The 26,392-nt window shown below is 36.9% G+C and overlaps 1 protein-coding gene and 1 long non-coding RNA gene across 9 annotated transcripts in view; one reads left to right on the forward strand and one right to left on the reverse strand.

Moving 5' to 3' along the window:
- ROBO2 (roundabout guidance receptor 2) overlaps positions 1-26,392 on the forward strand; it is a 1,750,895-nt gene that overhangs the window by 583,362 nt on the left and 1,141,141 nt on the right. The gene's annotated exons all lie outside the window — the stretch shown is intronic.
- The window catches only part of LOC129532259 (uncharacterized), a 48,527-nt gene continuing 23,020 nt past the window's right edge, over positions 886-26,392 (reverse strand). Inside the window, exons 2-3 of the long non-coding RNA XR_008677917.2 lie at positions 22,476-22,713; positions 886-1,642 (exon numbers count right to left, since the gene is read on the reverse strand). This is a non-coding gene — a long non-coding RNA (uncharacterized lncRNA). The remainder of the gene's footprint in view (positions 1,643-22,475; positions 22,714-26,392) is intronic.

Raw genomic sequence — 26,392 nt, forward strand, 5'->3', positions numbered from 1 at the left:
GTGGCTAGGACTGCAGGTGTGTGCCACTATACCTGGCTAATTTTTTAATTTAATTTTTTTTTTTTGTAGAGACAGTGTCTCTCTTTGTTCCCAGATTGATCTCTAACTCCTGACCTCAAGCGATTCTCCTGCCTCAGCCTCCCAAAGTGCAGGGATTACAGGAGTGAGCCACTGCACCCAGCGAGAATCACATATTGTTCTGCTTTCTGTCCCGTCACATCCTTTCTATGATAGTGGACCTCAGTGACATAACCTATGGGCTTAAAAGGGGGGGAAAAACGTATGTAAAAATGTGAAAAAATGGAACCAATATAATAGCTTACTATCTTTAAAAATGTTATTCTGATAAAAATATATAGATTTTCTATTTCAACAATAAATGAATCTTCTAATACTTTAGTAAAACTTCTCAAATGGAGCTTCTGTTTAAGTTTTTAAAGTAAGCCTAGTGGTCCAGGAAATAACACGCCAAACACCAGTAGTCATAATACTTTCTCTCTGACTCATATGATCAGGGCAGAAGTTCAAGCCTAGTTTACTTAGGTTCTCTGTTTAGAGTCCTAGAAGCCTGCACTGTAGGTGAAATCCAGCTGCAGCGATAGACTCATCAGAGACTCATCAGATCTCCACTGGTGAAAGATGTTCCTAGTTCCCTCAGGTAGTTGAAAGAATTAATCTCTTTGCAGTTGTAGGACTGAATTCCCCATTTTCTTGCTGGCTGGCTGCTCCTAGAAGCTGCCCACAATTCCACATGACTATCTCCGTGGACCCTTTCACAGCCTGGTAGCTCACATCCTCAACACCAGCAAGAGAGACTCTCTCTGAGTTTAGCCTGCGAAGATAGTTATACAATGTATGGCAATCACAGAAGTGACATCATTACCATATTCTACCATTAGAAACAAGTCTCAGACCACACTCACACTTAAGGAGAGAGGATTACACAACCATATAAACACTGGGAGTCAAGAATAATCAGGGTCAACTTAGGTCCTTTCTGCCTCAAAGTGAAAGGGTTTGCATTAGTTTTCTATTGCTGCGTAACAAATGACCCGAATTAGCAGCTGAAAATGCAACTGTATGACCTCACAGATTCCGTGGGTCAGAATTTTGGCACAGCATCACTGAATTCTTTGCCCAGTTTACTTGGAAGACCTCAAGGGGTTCTTTGGGGCTATCTTATGACCTCATGGCTTTCTTCCACGCCCATTAAGAACATTGACAGAATGTAGTTCCCTGTGGCTGTAGGACTGATGTTCTTGTTTTCTCTCTGGCTGTTGAGCTGGATGGTTCTCTGCTGTTAGAGAAGACCTGCCGTTGCCTGCCGTGTGGTCCTCTCTCTGCTGTTAGAGAAGACCTGCCGTTGCCTGCCGTGTGGTCCTCTCCACAGCATATCAGTTGCTCCTTCAAAGCCAGGAGGGGTACATCTCTGCTACTTTGAATCTCTGCTCTTCTGCCACTGACTTCTAGACCCAGATTTAAAGGGCTCATGTGATAAGGTCCATCCTATCTAAATACTCTCCCTTTAATTATATCTCCCAAAATCCTTTTTTCCATGTGAAAGAACATAATCCCTGGAGTGATATCCCACCGTATCCATAGGGAGCAGATATCTTGGAGGCCATTTGAGAATTCAGGGGGTCTAGGATAAAGGACAAACACACAAAAAAGGGTGTGTCAGGAATTTGCCTTTAAAACCCTATAACTGATTTTATTGAAATCATCTACATTCAAAGTTAGAAAATCAAGTTTACTATGGAAATTATAGGCTTTGTCCTACTACCTAGAAGGACGATTTTGTGGTATTTATTTTTGTGCAGTTCTTACTTTTCTTCTTCTTCCTCTTTTTGGTGAGAGGGCAAAGTCTGACGATTATGGGAGGCTGAGGCAGGAGCATTGCTTGAACCCCAGGAGGTGGAGGTTGCAGTTAGCCAAGATCGCACCACTGCACTCCAGCTTGGGTGACAGAGTGAGACTCTGTCTCAAAAAAAAAAAAAAAAAAAAAAAAAGTCTGATGATTAGAACACCAGTACTGACTTCTTTTTTTTTTTTTTTTTTTTTTTTTGGCCTCTTTTAGGTTTTGTCACAACCTAAAACATTTCTCAGTGGCTCTGACGAAAAAATGTTTGTAATGGATGTGTTTTATAAGAGATGAGAACTTATACTCTGTTCATTGCTGAAATGGGAAATTACCTGCTCTTACCTTAAAAATATCAGGATAAATGGAAGCCACAGTGATATAGTAGGAAGGGCACTCAACTAGAAGAGGAGAGCCTAGAGTTCTGATCCCAATAGCCTGAGCAAGCCACCCATTTTTGGCAGAATCTTAAAGTGTCTGGGTTTCAGTTTTCTCATGTACAAAATTACAAAGTTAAACCACACAGTGAATTCTCATCCAGCTTTAAAATGTTATAATTTTGTGGTTCCAAAGTGAAGTAAGTAAGTAGTAAGAAGTTTTCACCAAACATCGTCATTAGCAAATGCATAGTCTCATGAATAATTAAAAAATTATTTTATTTATAACTTCTCACATGGCCATTTGAGTTCAAAATTTTATTTGAGTTTTTGTTACTTTGAGCAAAATAATTGTATTAAATGATAATTTTTAACTTTTACCTATGTAAATCTAGGTGAATTAAACCAATTATAAAAGCTGCCAAAAGTACATAAAGATATATGGTTTTAAATAAAAAAGATATTCTAAATATTCTTTTATAAACATTTTAATATTTTAATTAATGAGGTATTTTTGCACTTATTGAATTATAAAGAAAATATACCTGAAAACAAAAAGCCTTTCAATAAACATTTTTTTCTTTAAGGTTTTCAAAATGAACACATTAGGACATGCCTTAAATTGAAATGAGTATTTCAAAAATAAAACAAAAGTGTATTATTTGCTCTGCTCATCTGCGATTATCCTGGGCTGTTGTTTAAAGATTTTCTTTAAAATAAGAATGCTCTCCTAAATGCCAAATGCTTTTGCTTGTGTTATGTCCACCCTTTTTGGTATGGAAGGCTTTTGTTCCTTAAAATGTCACAATCTTTTCTACCTTCCACTTCCTCCTTTTTATGAAGAAAGAAATTTTTTATCTATTTTCTCAGAGCTAAAGGATGGATCCCCATCACTAAAGTTAAAGAAAATCAGGATTGATGCCCGTCCTCGCTGTCACAACCTAAAACACTTCTCAGTGGGATTGTATGACAGTAATGATTCAATTGCAGATCAATGTTGAACACTTTTGGCAGAGTTGGCTGCAGGATGAATAGTCTTCTCTCCTTTTGGGTCAATGGAACCCCAATAGTTCTGATTTTTACAAATCTGTTTGGTTTCCTAGTGTTAGTAGTGTCTATCGTTAGTAAGTTTTAATAGCAAAGCGAAATGCTTATTATTTGACACAAAGAAAAAGAGTTCACATTTTGCCAGAAGGAAGCACTATACTGAGGTTAAGAATTATTCTGGAGTGCTTACGCTTCAGGACTGTGAGAAGTGATGAAAGTAACTCTTGCCACTCTAATATGTCACCATGATAAAATTGTTCATGGAAAAAGGACACACATTTTTATATTTTTTAATTTAAAAAAATGCAACCCCAAACTTGAGAAAATCTCAGAATGAGGACCACAGACAGAAACTGTCAGATTTGAGACAAGAAAGTGTGGAATGTCTATCGCATTAGTTATGTGTCTCTGAGCTTTCTTATGGCTTATATCCTGTAGTCCACATTTTTATTTAGGGTTATTTAAAGCTTTAAAAATCAATAGATTAAAAATAGCAGACCAAAGAAGATTCAATAGAACAACTCCCCTAAATAAAAGGCAAATAGAACAGAATTGATTCATTTGATCCTCAATGAAGATTAATTTTGTTTTTTTTGGGCGGGGGAGATGGAGTTTCGCCCTGGGTCGCTCAGGCTGGAGTGCAGTGGTGCGATCTTGGCTCACTGCAACCTCCGCCTCCCAGGTTCAAACGATTCTCCTGCTTCAGCCTCCTAAGTAGCTGGGATTACAGGCGTGTACCAGCAGGCCCGGCTAATTTTTGTAATTTTAGTAGACATGGGGTTTCACCATGTTGGCCAGGCTGGTTTTGAACTCCTGACCTCGTGATCCGACCTCCCAAAGTGCTGGGATTGCAGGCATGAGCCAGGGCGCCAGGCCTAAGATTAATTTTTTTTAAAAAAAGTAATAGGCACCATCGCATCAGCCGTAGCAGCATATGATCTCCCTTATCCCGTTCCATGCTCAGTCTTCCCCTCATCTTGTAAATTAATACTTGCATGCACATACTATCACTCATTCTACTTATAAATCCAAAGTACTTCACAATTAAGTGGAATGAGAGAGACTGAGTTAGCAAAGGAACTTGGAAGTTACTGGAGAACTAGCTGCATTGTATGTGAATTACAGAATGGATTAGATAAAACAGAAATCAGAAATGTGCTGCCTGGCATATACTCTTTTAAGCAACTCCTGGTGTATATGACATTAACAGAATGATATTCTACCTTTGTTTTGCCCTTGTTTAGGCATTATTACATTGAAAAATTATACCTATATTGAAAATTTTCTTAAGAAAATGCATTCATTACAGTCAAACATTGCTTCCTTCTGGAAGGAGAATTTGAGCTTTCAGATTATATTTTTATTCTTATATTCTCCCCTCTTTTCCCTCTCCTCAGTACTTTGTAGGTTGTGGGACTGGAGACTGGTAATGAAACAAACAAGCCAGGTGCGGTGGCCCACGCCTGTAATCCCAGCACTTTGGGAGGCCAAGGCAGAAGGATCACCGGGGTTCAGGAGTTCAAGACCAGCCTAGCCAACGTGGTGAAACCCAGTCTCTACTAAAAATACAAACAAACAAACAAAAAAATTAGCTGGATGTGGTGCATGGTGGTGTGTGCCTGTAGTCCCAGCTACTGGGGAGGCTGAGGCAGGAGGATCGCTTGAACCCGGGGAGGCAGAGGTTGCAATGAGCTGAGATCGTGCCACTGCACTCCAGCCTGGGCGACAGAGCAAGACGCCATCTCAAAAACGAACAAAAAAAACACCCCCAAAACTTAATCTAGCGCTGTTAGCTATTATTAGCACATTTAAAATATAGGCTCAATGATAAAAGCAGTTTCAATTTTGGGCTGTATTAGGCTTTTAAAATTACCTGTTTAATTTTATCAATCTGGTTTCAATATTTGTTATTCAGAATAGATGAGAATTAGCTTTGTTGATCAAAACAATCTGCCTGGTATATTAAAGATATGAGACATGACCTGTTTATGTGTTCGCTCCTTTTGACCATGCATGTTCTCTCATAGACTCTGCCCATGGTCCACTTGCTTTCTAGGGCAGCATTAAAAATTACTGTGAAGGTCATCCTTCACTTCAGGTTTCCAGGAAACTTACTGCACATGTTCTGTCTTAGATGGCAAAATTGTCACAAATAAGAACTTTGATATTTAGTTTTCAAAAGGGCATAAAGAAAAAAAAATCAGGGAGGAAAAATAATCAACTCAGTTCCTTTGTTTCTGAGTTTTGCTGTCATATGGTCAAACTTCTCAATGCCTTATGGTTTTTACCCGATTTGTCCATCGTCCTGTATGAATTAGCCATAATGACGTACTACATACAGCTTTCTTTTTAGAGTAAATAGAGGATCCTCATTCAACTAACTTGGACTTTCTGACCAGTTATCCATGTTTTTCCACTAAAATGACAAACACAGCAGAAAGAACATGACTGAATGACTTCTTCATATTTTATAGTAACATTCTAGCAATTTTTATAATGATTTTAAATAGTAGTTTTATAATTGGATATAATCATGTAATTATGATCTTACAATTTAATTTTTACATTGTACATTGGTTATAATTACATTATGTTTTTAAAATAATTTAATTCTAAAATATAATTTGCACTCACTGGAAGAGACATCCGTATTTAAAATAGAAAAAGGCAATGAAATAGAATGACACGTTTGGGGCATGTTTTTGCACATATGCGTAGCGTTGTGGCTGTCTCAATATTTAAAAGTAGGTAGAAATGTATTTGACTGTTGCTGTCAACCATCGCACTTTCTTAGCCTCTTTTGTTTCTTTAGCTATTTTCAAGTTGCTAAGCTCAGCCAACAGCACAAGTCTTCCTGACACCTGGCACTATTTTGCCTCTTTCTCTGAAACAAACCTGTGGTATTAACATATCTTAGCACTTGAACCCAAAACATGTAGACAAAAAATTATATATATATAATTGTATATACATGTACAAAAAAGATTTCATGTACACAACAGTAAGAAAAGTCCATCCGGTGACTTTCTTGATGAGTCTCAGATATCAAAATATTAAAAGATTGCTTTAGGCTGTTATTTTAGTCTTGTTTGTCCATATCCAATTTTTTTTGGAAAAGTTCGTTCTCTTCCACTAAAATATTAAAACATATTTTTTCTATATGTGTCCTTGCATTTTCAAATTTTATATTCTTTATGTTGACATCTTACATTATGCGAAGCCTTCAGTTTTTCTTGATGACATTCACTGATGCTATCTCTTTCCATTTACTATCGATTTCCATTCCCAGGCTAGTAAAGCTGTTGGAGCACAGCCTTCTACTGCTGGCCCCTGACCCCTTTGCTAAGGAAAGTTTTGTCTTGTACCTCTGCGAGGCACTGAATGCATCTCCCCTTTCTTCTCAAAGTTATCATGAAATATCTCGATAACAGAAAATAATTTTTTATTCCTTTTATTTGTTTTTAATTAAAAGCTTGATTTCTTGAATTTGTTCCACAAATGAATGAATCTAAAGAGATACTTAACACAAAATTGAGGGGAAATCTGCTTTTAAAGTACGTCCATAAGATCCAGCAATTTCCCTCCCAGGCATGTACCCCAAGCAATTGAAAACAGCTAAAAGGATGATATGTATGTGAATGTTCACAGTAGCGCCTACCACAATGGCTGATATGTACATGAATGTTCACAGTAGTGCCTACCACAATGGCTGATATGTACGTGAATGTTCACAGCAGCGCCAACCACAATGGCTGATATGTACATGAATGTTCACAGTAGTGCCTACCACAATGGCTGATATCTACATGAATGTTCACAGTAGTGCCTACCACAATGGCTGATATGTACATGAATGTTCACAGCAGCACCAACCACAATGGCTGATATGTACATGAATGTTCACAGTAGCACCAACCACAATGGATAAAAGGTGGAAACAGCCCAAGTATTCATCAATGGAAAAGTAGACAAACTAAGTGTGGTATATACATACAATGAAATATTATTCACACATAAAAATGAAGGAAGTACTGATTCATGTGTAGGGGAGGCAAAATTTTACCTCTACCCTCTTAGGGTACTTTAGCTGATCCTGCGAATTAAACTGACATAAGACAGATTAAGAGGAGAAAGGCATACACATTTACTTAATACACGTTTTACATGACACAGGAGTCTTCAAAAGAAATGAAGATGGAAAAGAGTGGCAAAACCTACATACTTTTATACTGTATTGAGCAAAGACATACAATTGTAGGAAAGTAACTAAACTATGGGGGGAGGCTAAAGGAAGATAGAATTATTTTAACAAGGTCTGTTTGTACAGAATTTTGGGGGTCTCGACCTCCCATCCTTGATGATAATGTTCTTTTCATTGTGGTATAGGGAGGAGATCTTCCATATGGGGGTTTTATCTCCTGTTCTCAGGAAGAAAAAGGGGAGCATTTGAGTGCCTTTGTACCTGCTGTTTCTGTAAGTGACTTTAGCTCAAAATAATCTTTATGCCAAACTGGTAGAATTTGAGATGGCGTATTCTGTTACTCTTGTGCTGTAACGTGGAGAAACCTCAAAAGCATTACGCTAAGTGAAATAAGCCAGACAAAAAAGGACAAATGTCGTATGATTTCCTTTATAAGAAATATTCAGAATAGCTGAATCCATAAAGACAGAAGAGATATTAGAGATTCCAAGGGCTGGAGGAAGTAGACAATTAGGAGCAACTGCTTAATGGGTACAGGGTTTTCTTTTGAGGTGATGAAAATATTTTGGAACTAGATACAGGTGGTGACTTCTGAACATTGTGAATGTACTGAATACCACTGAATTGTATCCTTTAAAATGCTTAATTCCATTTTATTTAAATTTCACCTCAATTTTTAAAAAACAGGGAAAGTACCCTCACGTGTGTTTGAAGTTAACATTTGTAAATAGATGAAGACAAATATAGCCTATGGAATCTAACTCTTTAGTATACCATTAATTTTTACAAATTTAATAGTGCTTTGTATTTATCTTCATTTCCCTTTTTTTTATCTGATTCTGGAGTTTAAGAACACACACAAAAAATGTAATAGTCCTCCAACTGCCCTAGGTTATGTTTTATTGGTTAATTAATATCTCATTTAGTGTTTGAAGATATTTGAGTGTGCCTGAGTTGTGTATTAATGGAGTGCTAAAACACGCCCTGTCATGTCTTAATGCCATGAGACAGCCACATATTCAATAAGTGAAAAGCGATGAAAACTTCAATGTCTTACCACTGAAGTGCTTACTAACTTAGTCAGATGAGATTAAATGATTAATCATTTGTTCACTAGCAATCATCAATCTTTCTCCATTCTAGAATTAGGTATTATTTTTGTTCTGGATCATTTAGGCTATAGACCATTTTCTAGTTTTTTTTTTTTTTAGATTGTATGTGCTCTGTTCTTTCTTTTAAAGCATCCTTAAGCATATGGAAGAAACATGGACAACCAGGTATGCTATGAAAGTCCTTGAAAACTGGGTGAAAATGTTCACATAATGGGGTTTTATAGCAGGTCTCATACGTAATGAAGAACATCTATGTTATCAGAATACAAAATATGAAATCCATGTGTGAGATAAATCCAGTATCAGTCTGGGTATTTCTTTTACATCAATAATTTAGAAAAGTGATGGACATTTCTTACTACAATGATGCATGGTTTTATGTTTCTATGGAAGTGGAGTGTTTCAAGAAATGTATGCCTATTAATATTTTGTAATGAATTTAATTAACAGCCATATTGTACTCCTTGAGGTCAGAAAAGTTACATCGTATAGTGGAAGCATTTCCAGAGTTGTCTTTGGGGTCTGCCTACAGGAAAAATGTTGCATGACTGAGCAAACTCCTTTACTTCAACAAGCCCTCAATTTTCTTTATCTATAAAATGGAAAAATTTTCATTTCAAGATTGTTGTAACAGTTAAATAGATTCATCTATAAAACGTGTCTGACATACTACCCAACTCCTCACCCATTTCATCTTCACGTGACAAATATCACTCCTCATTCTGTAAGTTTCATTTGTAATTCTTAAATTCAATTCTTTCATTTTCATCTTCAGAGAAAAATGAATAGATGGATTAAGAAAAGAGAATGACCATAATTAATCTATAAAGTTAACAAAGTTTCCATAAAAACCCCTCTAGGGGGTACCTTCACAATGTTTCTAAATCTCATCTAGAAAAATAAGTGATTTGTGAATGCCTCAGATTCTGTTCTAGGACCTATTACCTTTCTACATCCCTGGAAAATTTCATATGTTACTAAAGGCTTATTTGCTTCTATATTTTGAAAACCTCTAAATGTACTTCTCCTGTTCCCAAGACTCTCATATCCAGCTGCCTACTTGATTTCCCAGTGTGGATCTCTAATAGGCATCTCAAAGTTAAACTTAACATGCTCCGAGCTGAAATCTTGACTCCCCAGAGTCCTTCCCCAGTTTCTGTCATGTTGGTAAATGGCAATACCACTCATCCAACCGCTAAAGTCCAAAACCTTACAGTTTTTTAATTTCTCTATTGCTTTTACAACCCCTACCCAAAATATCAGCAAACCATTTTACCTATTTTCCAGATATGTCCAGAATCTGACCACTTCTCATCAACCATATTATTATATGGCATCCCAATCCACCATCTAATATTGCAGTAGACTTGTGGCTTGTGCTTCAGCTTTCACTCTTGCCCCTCTATGGTCTATTCATTACATAATAGTCACAATGAACCTTTTAATAGCCAAATCAGTTCATGCAATTTATGGCTCCAAACTCTACAAACTTCCCATTGCTTTAAAAAGAAGCAAGTCTTTAAAAGGCCAAATCACCTTTTGTGGCTTCTGTCTCCTTAGCCCACTGCACTCCAGCCACAATGAACATTATGTGGTTGTTTTTCAAACACTGCCAGATACTCCTGCCTCAGGGCCTTTGCACATAGACTTTTCTTTGATTGGAATGATTTGCACATATACTTTTCTTTGATTGGAATGATTGATCTCTGGCTATTTTTCACTGTCTTGTTTTTTTCATGCCTCTGTTTAAAAGTCTCTCTCTCCCTCGCTGAAGTGCAGTGGTGTGATCTTGGCTCACCACAGCCTCAACCTCTCATGCTCAAGCAATCCTCCCACATCAGCCTCCCAAGTATCCTGGAGTACAGGTGTGTGCCAGCACACCAGGCTAATTTTGCTTAATTTTTTAAAGATGAGGCCTCACTGTGTTGCCCAGGCTGGTCTCAAGCTCCTAGGCTCAAGCCTTCTTCCCGCCATGGCCTCCCAAAGTGCTGGGATTATAGGCATGAGCCACCACACTGGGCAATGTCCCATTTTTAAAGGGGAATTCTCCAACTACTGTACCTAAAATAATATCTCTTGTCTTGTGTGATGGTTAATTTTATGCATCACCTTGGCTAGGCTGTAGTGCTCAGTTATTTGGGCAAATATAAGTCTAGATGTTGCCATGAAGGTGGTAGTTACAGGCAAGTCACGTTCAAATCAGTAGATTTTGAGTGAAGCCGAGTACTCTCTATAATATGGGTGAGCATCCTCTAATCAGTTGAAGGTGTTCACAGAAAAGACTCAGGTTTCCCAAACAGGAAATAATTCTTCCCATGGTCTCTCTTGACTCAGGCTGCGACATTAACTTCTGCCAGCATTCCCAGCATTCCCAGCATTTCCAGCATTCCCAGCATTCCCAGCATTTCCAGCATTCCCAGCATTCCCAGCATTTCCAGCATTTCCAACATTCCCAGCATTTCCAGCATTCCCAGCCTGCTGGCCTGCCTTGCAGACCTTGCACTTTCCAGCCTCTGCAATCACATAAGCTAATGCTTCTTCCTTAACCCGCTTTATTTGTCTTCACAACTTATCACTCCCTCACACTATATTTTAAACCTCTTTGTTTACTAATTCATTGTCTGCCTTCCCAATTTGAAGATAGGTTTCAAGAAGAGAAAATTTTCAGTGGTATGTTCAGTGTTGTAATTCTAGCACCTAGAAAATTCCTTGGCATATATTTTTTCAAAAAGTGTATATGTACTCCAAACATTATTTGTCAGTGAATGAATTACTAGGCACAAGAGTTTGGAAATATTATAACTCATAATTATTCGAAACATAATTGTATGATGTTCTACCAGGCATTACAATGTATTTGAATGGTAGTTGCTGGGGGTGCAGTAGGGTGTGGGGCTGGAGAGGTGTTTGTTAAAGGGTACAAAACTTTAGTTAGATAGGAATAAATTCAAAAGATGTATTGTACAATGTGGTCACTATAGTCAATAACAGTATATTGTATTCTAGAAAATCACTAACGGAGTAGATTTTCAGCATTATCACCACAAATAAATAAATAAGTGTGAGGTAACGTATATGTTAATTAGCTGTATTTAGAAATTATATAATAAATATATATTTCTAAATATTCTGTTCTGTGCAAGAAATACATAATTTTTATTTGTCAATTAAAAAATTTATTAATTAAAGAGAATCTTGGCATATAAACTTTTGAACAAGCAATGCATCTGTAATCAAACATACATCTGCTCCTTCTTAGTCTGCTTTTTTTTTTTTTTTTTTGAGACGGAGTCTTGCTCTGTCGCCCAGGCTGGAGGGCAGTGGCACAATCTCGACTCACTGCCACTTCCGCCTCCAGGATTCAAGCAACTCTCTGCCTCAGCCTCCTGAATAGCTGGGATTACAGGAACCCACCACCATGCCTGGCTGATTTTTGTATCTGTAGTAGAGACGGGGTTTCACCAGGCTGGCCAGTCTGGTCTTGAACTCCTGACCTCGTGATCCACCCTCCTCAGCCTCCCAAAGTGCTGGGATTACAGGCCTTAGCCACTGCGCCCAGCAGTTTGTCTGCTTTTAATGCATGGGTCTGTATACATCCCATCCACTTAAATTTATGTGGTTTTCCTTTCTACCCCTCATAGGTCAACCTAGTCTTTACCTTACTCCTGCTCATTACCCAGAACTCCAAAACTAAATCCATTCTTAGTAAGATGCTACCACTGATCTCATGACCTTATTGGAGGGATGATATTTGGAAGATTACACCTGCCACTGTCCTTTCCCTCAATTTCTCCGCAACATAAGGCTTTGTATAGGTAATGCCCTTTACTGAAAAGTAGGGGAAAATATAATACAGGAATAAAAAAACTTAAATATGGATGCTACATATGACTGTCCCTAGATTCCAAAGAAAATGTGAAGTGAAAAAATGATATCTTGTATAGGAGTCCCTTTGTTGACACTCCTCAGCCCTAAGCTTTGCTTCTCTATCCCAATGTCCAACCTCTATTCTTCATCATCTGGAGAATACACTCCACTTCCTTCTCAAATAACATATGGCTTGACTTTCAGGAGTACATTTCTCAAGTCCTAAATTATTCCTTCTGGACAAACATTATGGAAAAGAAATCAACTGTAGGCTTTGATCACCCAATCAGTCTCTTTTGAGATCTTTTCACTAGTTTGAAATGAATAGGCACCTGTTCATTCTTCCTGCAGCCATTCTGTTACAGGTAACTATTCGACCAAACACGGAAAGTAGAGTCAGAGTTAGCATATGTGAAGACACACATGTATGTGCAGCAGCCATTTCAAAGAGTATACATTAAAACTATATCAATGAAGAGAAACAACTTCCTAAAATCTATGTCATCTCCAAAAATCCCCCTAAAGATCTACAATGGAGACAATTTCACATTGCTTTACAGACTATGAATTCTCCTTTTTTAAATGATGGTTCCAAGCTAGCCCATGTGTGTGCTGATATACAAATAAGTAGGGCAAATTACTAGACCTTATCAAAGAACAGAGACACAGTGGTTTGGCCAACTTTATTTACATAAAGAACTGGCCAAAGGTTTAAAACTCAGAATTTGTTTTTTCATTTAATCCAGGAATGAGAGTCAAACACCCAAACACCGGTGGAGGGAAGGTTTTAAAACTTGGGGTGGTGGGGGGACAGTAAAAATAGTTTATTTTATTTAATTAATTTTTTATTAGAGATAATCTCAATCTGTCACCCGGGTTGGAGTGCAGTGACACAATCACAGCTCACTGTGTCCTTGACTTCCTGGGATCAAGCAATCCTACTGCCTCAGCCTCCTAAGTAGCTGACACTACAGGCGCAGGCCACCACACCTGGCTAATTTGTGTACTTTTTGTAGAGACAGGGTTTCATCATGTTGCCCAGGCTGGTCTCCAACTCCGGAGCAGTCTACCCACCTGGGCCTCCCAAAGTGATGGGATTACAGGTGTGAGCCACCGCACCTGGCAAAATAGTTAATTTTAAAGGAAAATATGGAATGTAATATATAGCCCTGCAAGGGCAGCTGTGAGGTGATTCCTGAAGTGCCTAACTACCCTAGGACCAACAGCAAGTGACCCTGTAAAACAAAGTCAACACAGAAGCTCCTCCTTTCCTTAAAGAATAAATTGCTCTGCAGACAGAGGAGAAGGGGGTACCACATTTGTCACATGCTTCACAAAAGCAGTCACATCAGTTTTTTTATGACAGAGTGACAGCTCTGGAAAGCTCTCCACATTACTCAAAAATCTATGAGATAAAAGGTAATTTTTATTTTATTAAAGTCAGTTCTAGAAGATAAAGTTGGAAGTTGGATATCTTTGCATGGTGATTTCGCGGTTCAAAATTTTCTGAGATCCTTCCCCTTAATTTTGAACAAGGAAAGAATAAAAACAGTATCATTTTTTAATAAAATGATAGGTATCCAGTATAGCATTCCTCAAAAGAAATGCTATTTTTTAGGGGTTATGAATCATCACTTGACATGTCCTGTGTACAGCAGCTCCCAGGCTGTGTCATAATTCTAGAAGGCCTGGCTTCACACCATAGGGAGGGCTAGGAAGCATATTTGTCATAAATCTCATAACTTATCCTGCAAAATATCAGAAAAGCTGGAAATGAATGCCAAAAGGCTATTATTGCATCTATTTATACACTGTTCACTGTATTATTATGTATCAGAATTGGATTTTATTTTAAACCAGATTTTATCAATTTGAAGGTTAACTTTATTTTGGAGAGGGACATAAATTATTTCTCTTAAAGTTCTTTCAAAGTTTGAAATAAATTGTTTAGTTTGCATTATACTTCAGAGAAATGTCCACTGTTGGTTTGTCTTCTCAAGGGAGGGATCAAAGTCTCTGCTATGTATAATAATTGGACCCAAATACTCCAGTAATGATAAATTTCAGCCCATTATATTATCCCAATCCTCTACTGTGGAAAGTGAAGGAGATGTGAGGAATCCGAGTCAGAAATGACGGTAATATAAATAAGTTTTCAAATACCATGCTAAATTTCTTTCAAGGCTAATCATTAACTCATTCTTCCACTCAGCAGGTATTATTAAGTGTTCAATTGTGCCAGGTATGTGGAGTAGTAGCAGACAAAATGGCCTAAATCTAATACTGCAACAATCTTTTCATGTTAAGTAAAATCTCCCAGCTAATAGGTGACAGAGCCAGAATTTGAACTCAATTTTGACCAGAATTCAGAGCCTGTATTTTACTTTGCTTCTTTATCCTACACGGTATTTTCTCTTACTTAATGAAACAGATTTAATTAGAAAGGCTCAACTCTATGAATTAAATATAGGGATATCATTTTTATAACATTTTATATTAACAGGGTACAGAAAATAAGTATACTCAGTGGGGTGGGAGTAGTTCACGTCTAACAGCAAGCCTTACCCCCAGCCTTTTTACATGTACGCTGTTTGACTTATTGTCAAAAGGACACTGTTATTTTTATAGTTTCTGGAAGAGATTGATCAAAACTTCAACTATTGTGGAATTAATTTGAAAGTTTTCAAAACTACTCGTTTTGCCACAGAGGATACTTTTAAAATAGACTCCCATAATCTTTAATATTCAAACATTTATAATAATGCATACGGTTTTCAGAAGCATATATGATAGTGTTAATTTTAAAATGTTCATGACATCAATTATGTTTTGTGAAAGATATAATACATCAGGCTTTGTTAGGACAATGCAGAGACAGCCCAGAATCATGAAGGTGGAAATAAAGATGATTTTCTTCTGCCTTAATAGCTTTAATTGCAGGATACAGTAGAATACAGCTGCTCCTCCCTTCAAAGTTTCATTTCATTGCCTGTCTATAAGCTGTCACACCATGGTTGCCACTTGACTGTTATGTCACCCAATCCTGTTCCACCTGAACAAATTTGTGGCAATATGTGCTGAATGCTCCATTTCTTTGCTCTAAAGTATAAATGCACTGTGCACTACTGAAATAGGAGTAGTTTAAGTTGGTTGATGTAAACTTATTTACCATGAATAATATAGCAAGTGCTCCACTGATATAAATAAAATTTAAAGTTTAGAATTGACATTTTACTTAGAAATAAAACTAGAAATTTGCTTCATACATTCTTTTTAAATTTTTTAATTTTAATTTTTAATGTTTGTGGATACATAGCAAGTGTACATATTTATGGGCTTCATGAGATGTTTTGATATAGGCATGCAATGTGAAATAAGCACATCATGAAGAATGGGATATCCATCCCCTTAAGTATTTATCCTTTGAGTTAAAATGTGAAATCTTGTGATGATTTGAACACGGTGGCATAGTTAATTATAAAGAATATCAAATCCTTTATTTGATATGTCTACAGGTCTTTTAAACAAGAAAAAAAAAACAAAAGGAATTAAACCAACCCCTGAAAAACAGCAAACTTGGCAAGAAAAATGTAGATGATTTATTGCAATATATTATCTAAAAGTCTCATTAAAAATTTTAGCTTTCATGGAACAACCATGTAGTAGTCAGGGTTCTCTTAGAGGGACAGAACTAACAGGATATATGTGTGTGTGTGTGTGTGTGTGTGTGTGTGTGTGTGTGCATGTGTGTGCGCAAAGGGGAGTTATTAAGTATTAACTTACATGATCACAAAGTCCCACAATAGGCTGTCTGCAGGCTGAGGAGCAAGGAGACCCAGTCCAAGTCCCAAAACTGAAGAACCTGGAGTTCAATATTTGAGGGCAGGAAGCATCCAGCACGGGAGAAAGATGTAGGCTGGGAGGCTAGGCCCGTCTCTCCTTTTCATGTTTTTCTGCCTGCTTTATATTCGCTGGAAGCTGGTTAGTTAGCGCCCACCAGAATAACGGTGGATCTGCCCTCCCCAGCCCACTGACTCAAATGTTAATCTCTTTTGGCAACACTCACACTGAAACACCCAGAATTAATACTTTGTATCCCTCAATACAATCAAGTTGATAAACTCAGTATTAGCATCACAAGTCCGTATGATCTCACTACTGGGTATACATTCAAAGGAAAAAGTATCAGTATACTGAAAAGATGTTTGAACTCCCATGTTCATTGCAGCATTATTCACAATAACCAAGATATGAAATTAACCTAAGGGTCCATCAACAGATGAATAAATATAGAAAATGTGGAGTACTAGTCAGCCTTATTACAAAAAGAAAATTTCGTGACAACACAGATGAACCTGGAACATATTATGTTAAGTGAAATCAGCCAGGCACAGAAAGAAAACTACCTCTCAATCTCACTTACATGTAGAATATTAAAAAGTTGAAGATCATGAAAACAGAGAGTCAAACGGTGATTAGTGGATGGTGGGAGGTGAGGTTGTAGGGGAGATGTTGGTAAAAGTACGCAAAATTTCAGTTAGGCAGGAGAAACACAGCCAAGAGACCTGTTTTTAAAAGTTTGGCTTTCAAATAATTCACTGAACGTGTCTGGTTTTCGTTACTCTTTTCTTTCTGCATTCAAATGTGTCATGAAAATCATTATGTAGATAACTAGAGTTAAGCTCAAATTTGCTCTTTCTTGTGTAAAATGAATGATTATGATTTGCCATGATTTGTAAACAGAATAGTCCTTTTTTTATATCATTTTCTCTCTTCGTCCACTAACCTAGCAAATGACAATGATTTAAATTATGGATGGCACAGTACGTAATGAAAAATACACGTAACAAAAACTTTGTTTTACAATGTTTGGCCACTGAGAACACTTTAAAAAATATATATAAAATAGAGGTTTTGTACGATGTTGGTCATGTTCACAATGCAGTTGTACACTTTCACGAGTGCACTGCCTTTTCCGCAAAAACACTCACTGTGACTTGATAAAAGCCATACGTTTGTTTAGAAAGTGAGAGACAGAAAATGATGCAGAAAGCAACGGCCAGCGCCTAATGACCGTGAAGAACTATGAGACCCGTCAGACTAACGCTTTCTTGAGAGGGACAGTTCTAGTAAATTGAAATTTGGTAGGCATAATTTAACAAAATTTCTGGTTATTCCTTCACTGAATGTTCATCAGTAAGCTTAGAAAATACTTTTTTTTTTTTTTTTTTTTTTGAGACAGAGTCTCGCTCTGTGCCCAGGCTGGAGTGCAGTGGTGCAATCTCAGCTCATTGCAACCTCCGCCTCCTGGGTTCACGCCATTCTCCTGCCTCAGCCTCCCGAGTAGCTGGGACTACAGGCACCGCCACCACGCCCGGCTAATTTTTTTGTATTTTTAGTAGAGACGGGGTTTCACCGTGTTAGCCAGGATGGTCTTGATCTCCTGACCTCGTGAGCCACCCACCTCGGCCTCCCAAAGGGCTGGGATTACAGGCCTGAGCCACCGCACCTGGCCGAAAATATTCTTTAAACTGTGAAAACAGTTTGCAGGTCTAGCCGCTAGCATTAGGCTATTGATGATAGTCTTCATTTTGGGGTACCAAGAGTTCATATTGTTTCAAATTTCATCATTGGCTTAGAAGATGGAAAACCACACACATTTATTATGTTTGCTGTTGACACTAAGCTTTATTTTTGTATGTGGTAAATGAGCAGTGTGGGCAAATGGGATAAACAAGTATTGAAAAGGAGAGAAAGAAGAAATTGAAGACACATTAGATTTGAAAAAAACAGTATCAATATAAAGTTGAGAATTATTTTTGAAAAATGTAATTAAGGATCCTTTGCTAGATTATGACTAACTACCTAAACAAAATCACATTTAGATCAATTAATAAAAGGAGTACGACTGATGATTTGATCTTTTGGTAAAATGCAGCACAGATTAGTTAGATTTTCTGGAATAACCAGGCAAAAATCATCAGTTGTTTCCTCAATTAGGAGCTCTGGCTTCCTTCCTTGGCCACACTAACCACTAGCAGCTAAAGATAGTTCAGCATTTAAAAAAAATATGCTATTAGTATGTGTTGTGGGCTGCACTGTGACCTCCAAGAGGGTATGTTCAAGTGCCAACTGCTGGCACCTGTGAATGTGATCTTATTTGGAAACAGGGTTTTTGCATATGTACTCAAGTTAAGATGAGGTCATACTGCGGTAGGGTGGGCCCTAAGTCCAATATAGCTGTATCCTTGTAAGGAGAGAAGTAGAAACACAGACACAGAAATGGGTGTTCTACCCACTGACAGAGGGAATGACAGACAGAAATTGGAATGAGGCATCTACAAGGCAAAAGACATCATGGATTGCAGGCAACCACAAGAAGCTAGAAAGAGCCAAGAAACATTTTTCCCCAGAGCCTTGACCCTGTCAACACCTTGATTTCAGACTCCAGGAACAAGAGAGAATATATTTCTGTTGCCTTAGGCTACCCATTTTATGGCTTTTTGTTACTGTTCACCAGGAAACTAATACAGTATGTCATCCATAAAAGAAAGAGTTACAAAAGTTTTTTTCAGTCCAATGAAAGTAAATGAATATTTATATTTTATACACTTACACATTTGTAGGTAACACCTTGGAGCTATGATAGTAAGTCACATAAACAGAAACTCCATTTTGAAAAGAACTGATGAAGGAACTGCAAAAAATAGAGATACTGACTCACCTGAATATGAGCACCTGCATTCTTCACTGACATCACCATTATCCCCCTGAAACAGCTCTGCCAGCGTCTCTGTCTAGTTCAACAGCCCTCGGTGACTTCCTTTTACTTACAAAGGGGAACTCCATATTCTTCAGCTGGGCACACATATCTTTTACAATGTAATATCTTGCTTTTAAAAAATATATACACCATAGAGATTTATTACTCATGATTCTGGAGTCTGGGAAGTCCAAGATCGAGTTGCCAGCAGTAAAAGTGTCCTGTGAGGGCTGCTTTCTGTTTCCAAGATTGCATTTTGACCTCTACCTAATATTCTAGTCTATATTGTGCTGTGCCTGAGTGGCACCAATGTTCCAGCTACACTAGATTACATGTCATCCTTCAATGTATCCTTCATTTTCTTGCCCCTGGATATTAATTTGTGCTGTTTTCTTTTGTTCTCAAGTAACCAAAACCCCATTCCAGTTATTCAAGGACTAATTCAAGTGCTGCTTTGCCTCATGAAGGCTTCCCCAATGCTCCTCATTGCATTATTTTTTCTATCTTTATTTCCCTTATTCTTTGTACCTTCATTAGAGATTTAATAAGATATTGTGATTTATAATTTATGTATGTGTCTTGTCCTCATTTTATCAGACAAGATGGTGCTTATGATATTCTTTTACAAATCACTGTTAACGTACCCTGGCAACCTGAAAACAGTTAAACATAAAATACAATCTGTTCCTTAGAACATGGAGACTTGTTCAAGGAGGAGTGATCCCTGATTCATGAATGAGTGAGTGAAGGTAAGACTGAATGTGGAATCAAAATAAAACTGAATGTGTTTGTTCTTTAAAATATACCTAAAAATAAAGAATCAGCTGGTTTATTTTTATTTTTGATAATCTTAGTCAAAATCTTCTAATAAAAGTTATGATGTTAAGTTTATGAACTTTCTATAAAAATATATGAATTTAAAATTGGAGTCTTCTCTCAGAAATATTAGTATCAATTGTAACAATTTAATAATGTTGATTGTTTGCTGTGAACTAAATCTTGAGTTACGTGTTTACATGGCTTTTACTGATTCATAAATTAACAAAATAGTTACAATCAACATAAATTAGAAATTCGTACAGGGCATAAATTAAAGGTACTTAAATATTTTATATCAAAAGAGAATTATTTAATGGAAATAGATTCCTGTTTGAAAATGCATGAAGATAATAAGTTTTAAATTTTTGAAAAAATCTAAATACAAATAACACAATGAATATGAGTTTATTTATGAAATTTGATTAGGTTTTATAATTTTAAAGATTATTCTAGCTATATAACCCTCACTTCTTTATGTAATTACTAAATATGAACTTATGAGTTCTTTATAAGAAAAACATTTATTAATAAAGTAAACATAGTTCTTGGTTTTCAAAGAAGACTCTGGTGTTTGGAGACAGAGAATGTTAAATCTAATACTTGGAGAAATTGTAATACTGAAGTTCCCTTTACAGAGAATGCCTCTTCACTCTATTAGAATGGAATCTTTAGAACCAGCTATAAAAGAGCTTAACAGTAACAATAGCACAATACATACCAGACAATATTTTAAGTGTTTTGCATATATTAACTGATATAATCCTCACAACAACGCTATGAGATAAGTACTGTCATTACCCATATTTCACAAAAGGAGAAACCATTTTTTACTTAGTGTAGATTAACTTATAAAGGTCATGTACCATATACCAAGCACATGATAAAAACACGATCCTAGTCTGGTTCTACAATCCGTTCTTTTTACCACTCTTCTCTAGAGTCCTCTAGTTTTAGGAAAACAACTCTCTGATCTGTCTCTTTCATAGGAAATCAAAGTCATGAGGACATATGTTTCAAACATTCAATAGCACACAGCACTCCAGGAGGAATAATTTACAAAGGGTTGTATAATGAACACTCCTCAGGATGTCTTCCTCTTTATATATGTATATGTATGTCACTTATCTAAAGTAAAATCATATGAAATAAAATGCATGTTTTTATGTAGCATAATAGAGATCCATGATACCTACACAATTTCAAGTACGGTGTGACTTTCCATTCATCAAAATAAAGCATATATACATACATGTACACAAACTTGTCATTGTTAATTTTAGTTACTTCTGATTTTCTTAAAACCTTTAACATGCTGTCCCTAAAATGATCATTTTTAGTATTCCCCTAAATGTGGCAACAAATTATGTGAAACTAATTAGAACTACGTTCAAATTTAAATTCACCATTAATTATTCTTTTAACCATTGGCAACATGAACTGCATTCCTTAATTGAATTTTCCCTATTTGTAAAATAAAGACAGTATACCTATTTGGAGGCTGTTGTGAAAAAAAATAAGATTAAATATATAATACATTCCTTGCAACAATTTGGACCTACTCAATCTATTTTCTTCTTTCCTCATTCTTGTGACAGTGAATATTTGTCTGCTTTACTAATGAAAACTTATTAAGAATGTTATTTTAAGAAACATTAAGTAGTTGGAGGAAACATCCATATCTATGTTTAAAAATAATCACTAATCTATTTATTTTGGTACAAATGTAGTAATCCTGAGATATCCTTGGATTGACATATATTTTTCTTATGCAATAAGTTGCTGAAGCAAATATAGCTTGCTACCACTCAAAAAACTTGAGGCTTATCGTATCATCCCTCCAAATATTTAAAAAGATTCAAAACATTCTGGTAGTTCATGATAAGACAAAGCATCTCAGTAATTCTTTTCAAAATTTACTGTTTATATGAACTCTCAGTGAATTACTTTTTATTACACTGCTTTGATTTCATTAATATAGTAAGTTAGTGCAGGATTTCTAACCTAGGTCATATTGATTCTGTCTGGATTCTTTATCCATTGAACCAAATGATCCTTTTTTATATTACACAATGCATATGTAGATATGTGAATCTGAAGAAGCTCTACTATTTCTATTGAAGCCCTTATCAAAGTTATATACATGCCCATATAGTGAATTGGGTTTGGGAGTTTTGTTTCTGTGTTTGTTTTTCTTGTCTCTAATAAGATTACTATCAGGAAACTACCTTTGTTATTCTTAGAAAGAAAGTTACCTTTGTAGAAAAAGGTAGTTTTTCTAGTAAAAGAAGGGGTGGGGCCAAGGTGGTGCCATTTTAGGGCTCCTTCTGTTAAAACAGCTGACTCTCAGTTGCAGGCAGCCCCACTCTCTGAGAAAGAAGATATTCAATCACACCCATTCTGTTTGAACGTTTTGGTGATAAATTTTACTCACCCCTGGTGGAGCAGAGCCAGAGAGAGAGAAAGAGGCAGAGATTCGATGAGTGCCCGACTTGGTTTTGGCAGCTCTTCTGGGTGGCAGCTTAGCCTTGATGATAACTGCTTATGGTCCCAGATAAACATTAACATGCAGCCCTGGAACTCTAAGCGAAAGGTCACCCTTGGTAGAATTTTTACTAAGAAAGGAAGCTTCTCCTTATTCAATGGCAGATGGTGGCATGTTTACATGGTACCTGTAGAGAGAATCAGGAGCCGTGAGTGGAAAGTGGAACAAGAGACATTCGGCCTAGTGTTGAGGCAACGCTTTCCAACAGTTGCTGCTGTCCAGCAACGGAAGTCACGCTCCATGAAGCTGTGAGTGCCTCCTCACAAAAAGTATTCCAGCAAAGCCCAGGTAAACATCTGCCATGAATACTTTTCTTTAAATTTCACAATTTGTTTAGGCAAGTATTTAATTAACGCCTCACTCAGGTTGAGCAACTTTAACCTAAAAATTCAAAATTTGAAATGCTCCAAAATCTGAAACTTTTTGAGTGCCAAAATTATACCACGAGTAGAAAATTCTACACCTGACCTCATGTGATGGGTCACAATCAAAATACAGGCTCACACACACAGTTTATTCAATGTCCCCAAGGCGAATATAGACTCTCCCAGGCCCATTCAGGTGCAATACGTCTTTTCTGCACATGCCCAGATTCCCTAAACAAGCACACCCACAAAGGGTAATAAAATGGCACATGTGCAGGCTGGACATGCCAAGGGTAGATTCCCTATGATGCCCTACATGAGAACAAGACATGCATGCATTACTCACTGTGATTTCTTGCTTATTCTCTACTTTGTGGTGAAAGAATATTGTTGAAAAATGTCAAAAAAGGCCTGAAGATATCCCTATGACTGACGGTGATAAGAAAAAGGGTAAGCATTTATGTTCATCTATAACACACAAAATCAGGCTGCTGGAGAAACTGGACAGTGATGTAAGTGTGAAATGTCTTATAGAAGAGCATGGCGTTAGAGTGACCACCATATACAACCTGAGGAAATGGAAGGATAAACTGTTGAAGTTCTATGCTGAAAGTGATGAATAGAAGTTAATGAAAAATATGGCTGGGGGCAGTGGCTCACGTCTGTAATCCCAGCACTTTGCGAAGCCGAGGTGGGTGGATCACCTGAGATCAGGAGCTTGAGACCAGCCTGGCCAACATGGCAAAATCCCATCTCTACCAAAAATGCACAAATTAGCCAGATGTGGTGGCAGGCACCTTTAGTCCCAGCTACTTGGGAGGCTGAGGCAGGAGAATTACTTGAACCTGGGAGGTGGAGGTTGCAGTGGGTGAGATCCTTCCACTGCACTCCAGCCTGGGCAACAGAGCAAGACTCTGTCTCAAAAAAATAAAAAATAAAATAAATGAAATACAAGAAGAAATTAATGAAAAACAGAAAAACACTGCATAAAACTATAAATGAAGATCTTGATTGTGTATTGAAAGAATGGATTCTTTAGCTTCTCAGTGAACACATGCCACTTAATGATATGCTGATTATGAAGCAAGCAAAGATCTACCACAAGAAACTGAAAACTGAAGGGAACAAATGGAACGGTTGCAGAAATTTAAGAAAAGACACAGTATTAAAGTTTTAAAGATTTGTGATGATAAAACATCTGCTGATCATGAATCAGCAAAGAAATGTATTGACAAGTTTGCCAAGGTCATCACTAATGAAAATCTGACACCAGAACAAGTCTCTAATGCTGATGAACTATCACTGTTTTGGTATTACTGCCCCCGAAAGACACTGAATGCAGCTGATGAGACACCCTCTACAGGAATTAAGAATGCCAGGGACAAATAACTGTGCTGGCCTGTGCTACCAAGTCAGGCACAAGTAAGTATAAACTTGCTGTGATATGCAAAATTTTGCATCCTTACTATTTTCAAATAGTGAATTTCTTTCCAGTTCATTGTTATGCTAATAAAAAGCATAGGTCACCAGAGACATTTTTCTTATTGGTTTCACAAACATTTTGTACCAGTGACTTCTGCTCACCGCAGCGACTGGATGATGACTGCAAAATATTGTCATTCCTTTCTAACTGTTCTGCTCATCCTTCAGCTGAAATTCTCATCAAAATATTTATGCCATATATTTTTCCCAAAATGTGGCTTTATTAATACAGCCATGTGACCAGGGTATCTTTAGATGAAATAAAGTAAACATAAAACACTTTTTTGAACAGTGTACTAGCCTCCGTGAACAGAGGCATGAGTGTGGGAGGTTTTCAAAAGGAGTTTAGCATGAAGGATGCCATACATGCTATTGCCAATGCTGGGAACACAGCTACTAAAAATAGCTGTGCATGCCTGATACAACCTCTGGCCTGCCTTTATGTTCACAGAAGATAATGAACAAAGTATAACTTTAAAGGATTTTGTATGTCAAATGAGAGAAAAATTATATCTGACTTCCTTTCATATGCAAAACAGATACCTTCGGAGCCCATCAGTAAGTGGGAAGAAGTGGGTATCACAGGAGTTTTAACATTGGTAATGAGGATCCAGTTGTTCATTTATTGCCTGATTGTGAAATAGCCAAAATGGTTGTGAATCAAGTTGAGCATGACCATAATGACCATGTTAACAGTGCCTGAAAAATGCCTATAGATGACATGACAAAAATGTGTGGTGGGCTTACTGAAGGACAAGAGCAGTATGTATCCATAACAGAACAAAACATCATGTCAGTTTATAAAATCAAAGAGAGACTTCTAAAACAAACAAACAAAAAAAACATTGTTAATGAGGCAGATGACTCTGGGGGAAACATTTTTAAAAGCCTTCCTGAAAAATCTCTCCTTATCTCTAGAGAATCTCCTTCCTGGTCTCTCAAGAACTTTTGATGTTTCTTTAAATATATATATATATATATGGAACTTACTAATTTACTTATATATATATAGAATAAATGGACTGGTTGCAGAAATTTATATATATATGTGTATATATATATATACACATAATTTTTTCACTCTATTATGGTAGTTTTTACTGTTCCACACTTAGCTGTGAATAAGTATAAGGAAATGATTGCTTACTGCTTCTCAGTAGCCTGTAAATTCAGTCAGGAAAAAGGGTGATGTCAAACACCCACAGACAGCACACCCGGGTGGCAGAGGCAGTGGTGCCTTTCCTTTCTGATTGTTCAATGTACACACACTTTCTTTCAGGCACAAAATTGTTTAAAATATTTTATAAAATTACCTCAGGCTATGTGTATAAATGAATATGAAATATAAATAAATTTCATGTTTAGACTTGGGTCCCATCCTCAAATATTTCATTATGTATATACAAATATCTCAAAATCTGCAAAAATGTAGAAATCCCAAACCCGTTTGGTCCCAAGTATTCTGGATAAGGGATCCTCAACCCGTATGTGCTAACCTCATTCCGCGGGCTGGGATAACAGCCATGAGCAAAACAAAACACCATCATCATGAATATTACATTCTAGAGGAAGAAAAAAATAAACCCAGAAATACATAACACAGTTTAATTTAGAAAGAAGCACTCTAAGAAAAAGTGAAGTCTGATAAAGGAATGGAGAGTCATGGTACTACTACCTTAGAAAGTTGATCAAGGAAGTTCTCTTGACAATTTGAGCAGTAGCAAGGGGTAAATCATAATTCCTTATAAGCCATTGTAAGAGCTATAAATTTTATTCAAATAAAAATGGAAGGCACATGATGATGAGGCAGGCCACATTGTTTTAACTTATGTTGGAATTCTGTACAACTCTCTTGTTTTTAATTCTCAGCTTTGCCTTACCCAGAATGCCAGGACAAGTGTTCAGGTTATTGTGGGTATTTATTTATTTATTTATCTATTTATTTATTTTTATTTTTCT

Source organism: Gorilla gorilla, chromosome 2 (genome assembly GCF_029281585.2).
Source record: "Gorilla gorilla gorilla isolate KB3781 chromosome 2, NHGRI_mGorGor1-v2.1_pri, whole genome shotgun sequence".
Classification (NCBI taxonomy): domain Eukaryota; kingdom Metazoa; phylum Chordata; class Mammalia; order Primates; family Hominidae; genus Gorilla; species Gorilla gorilla.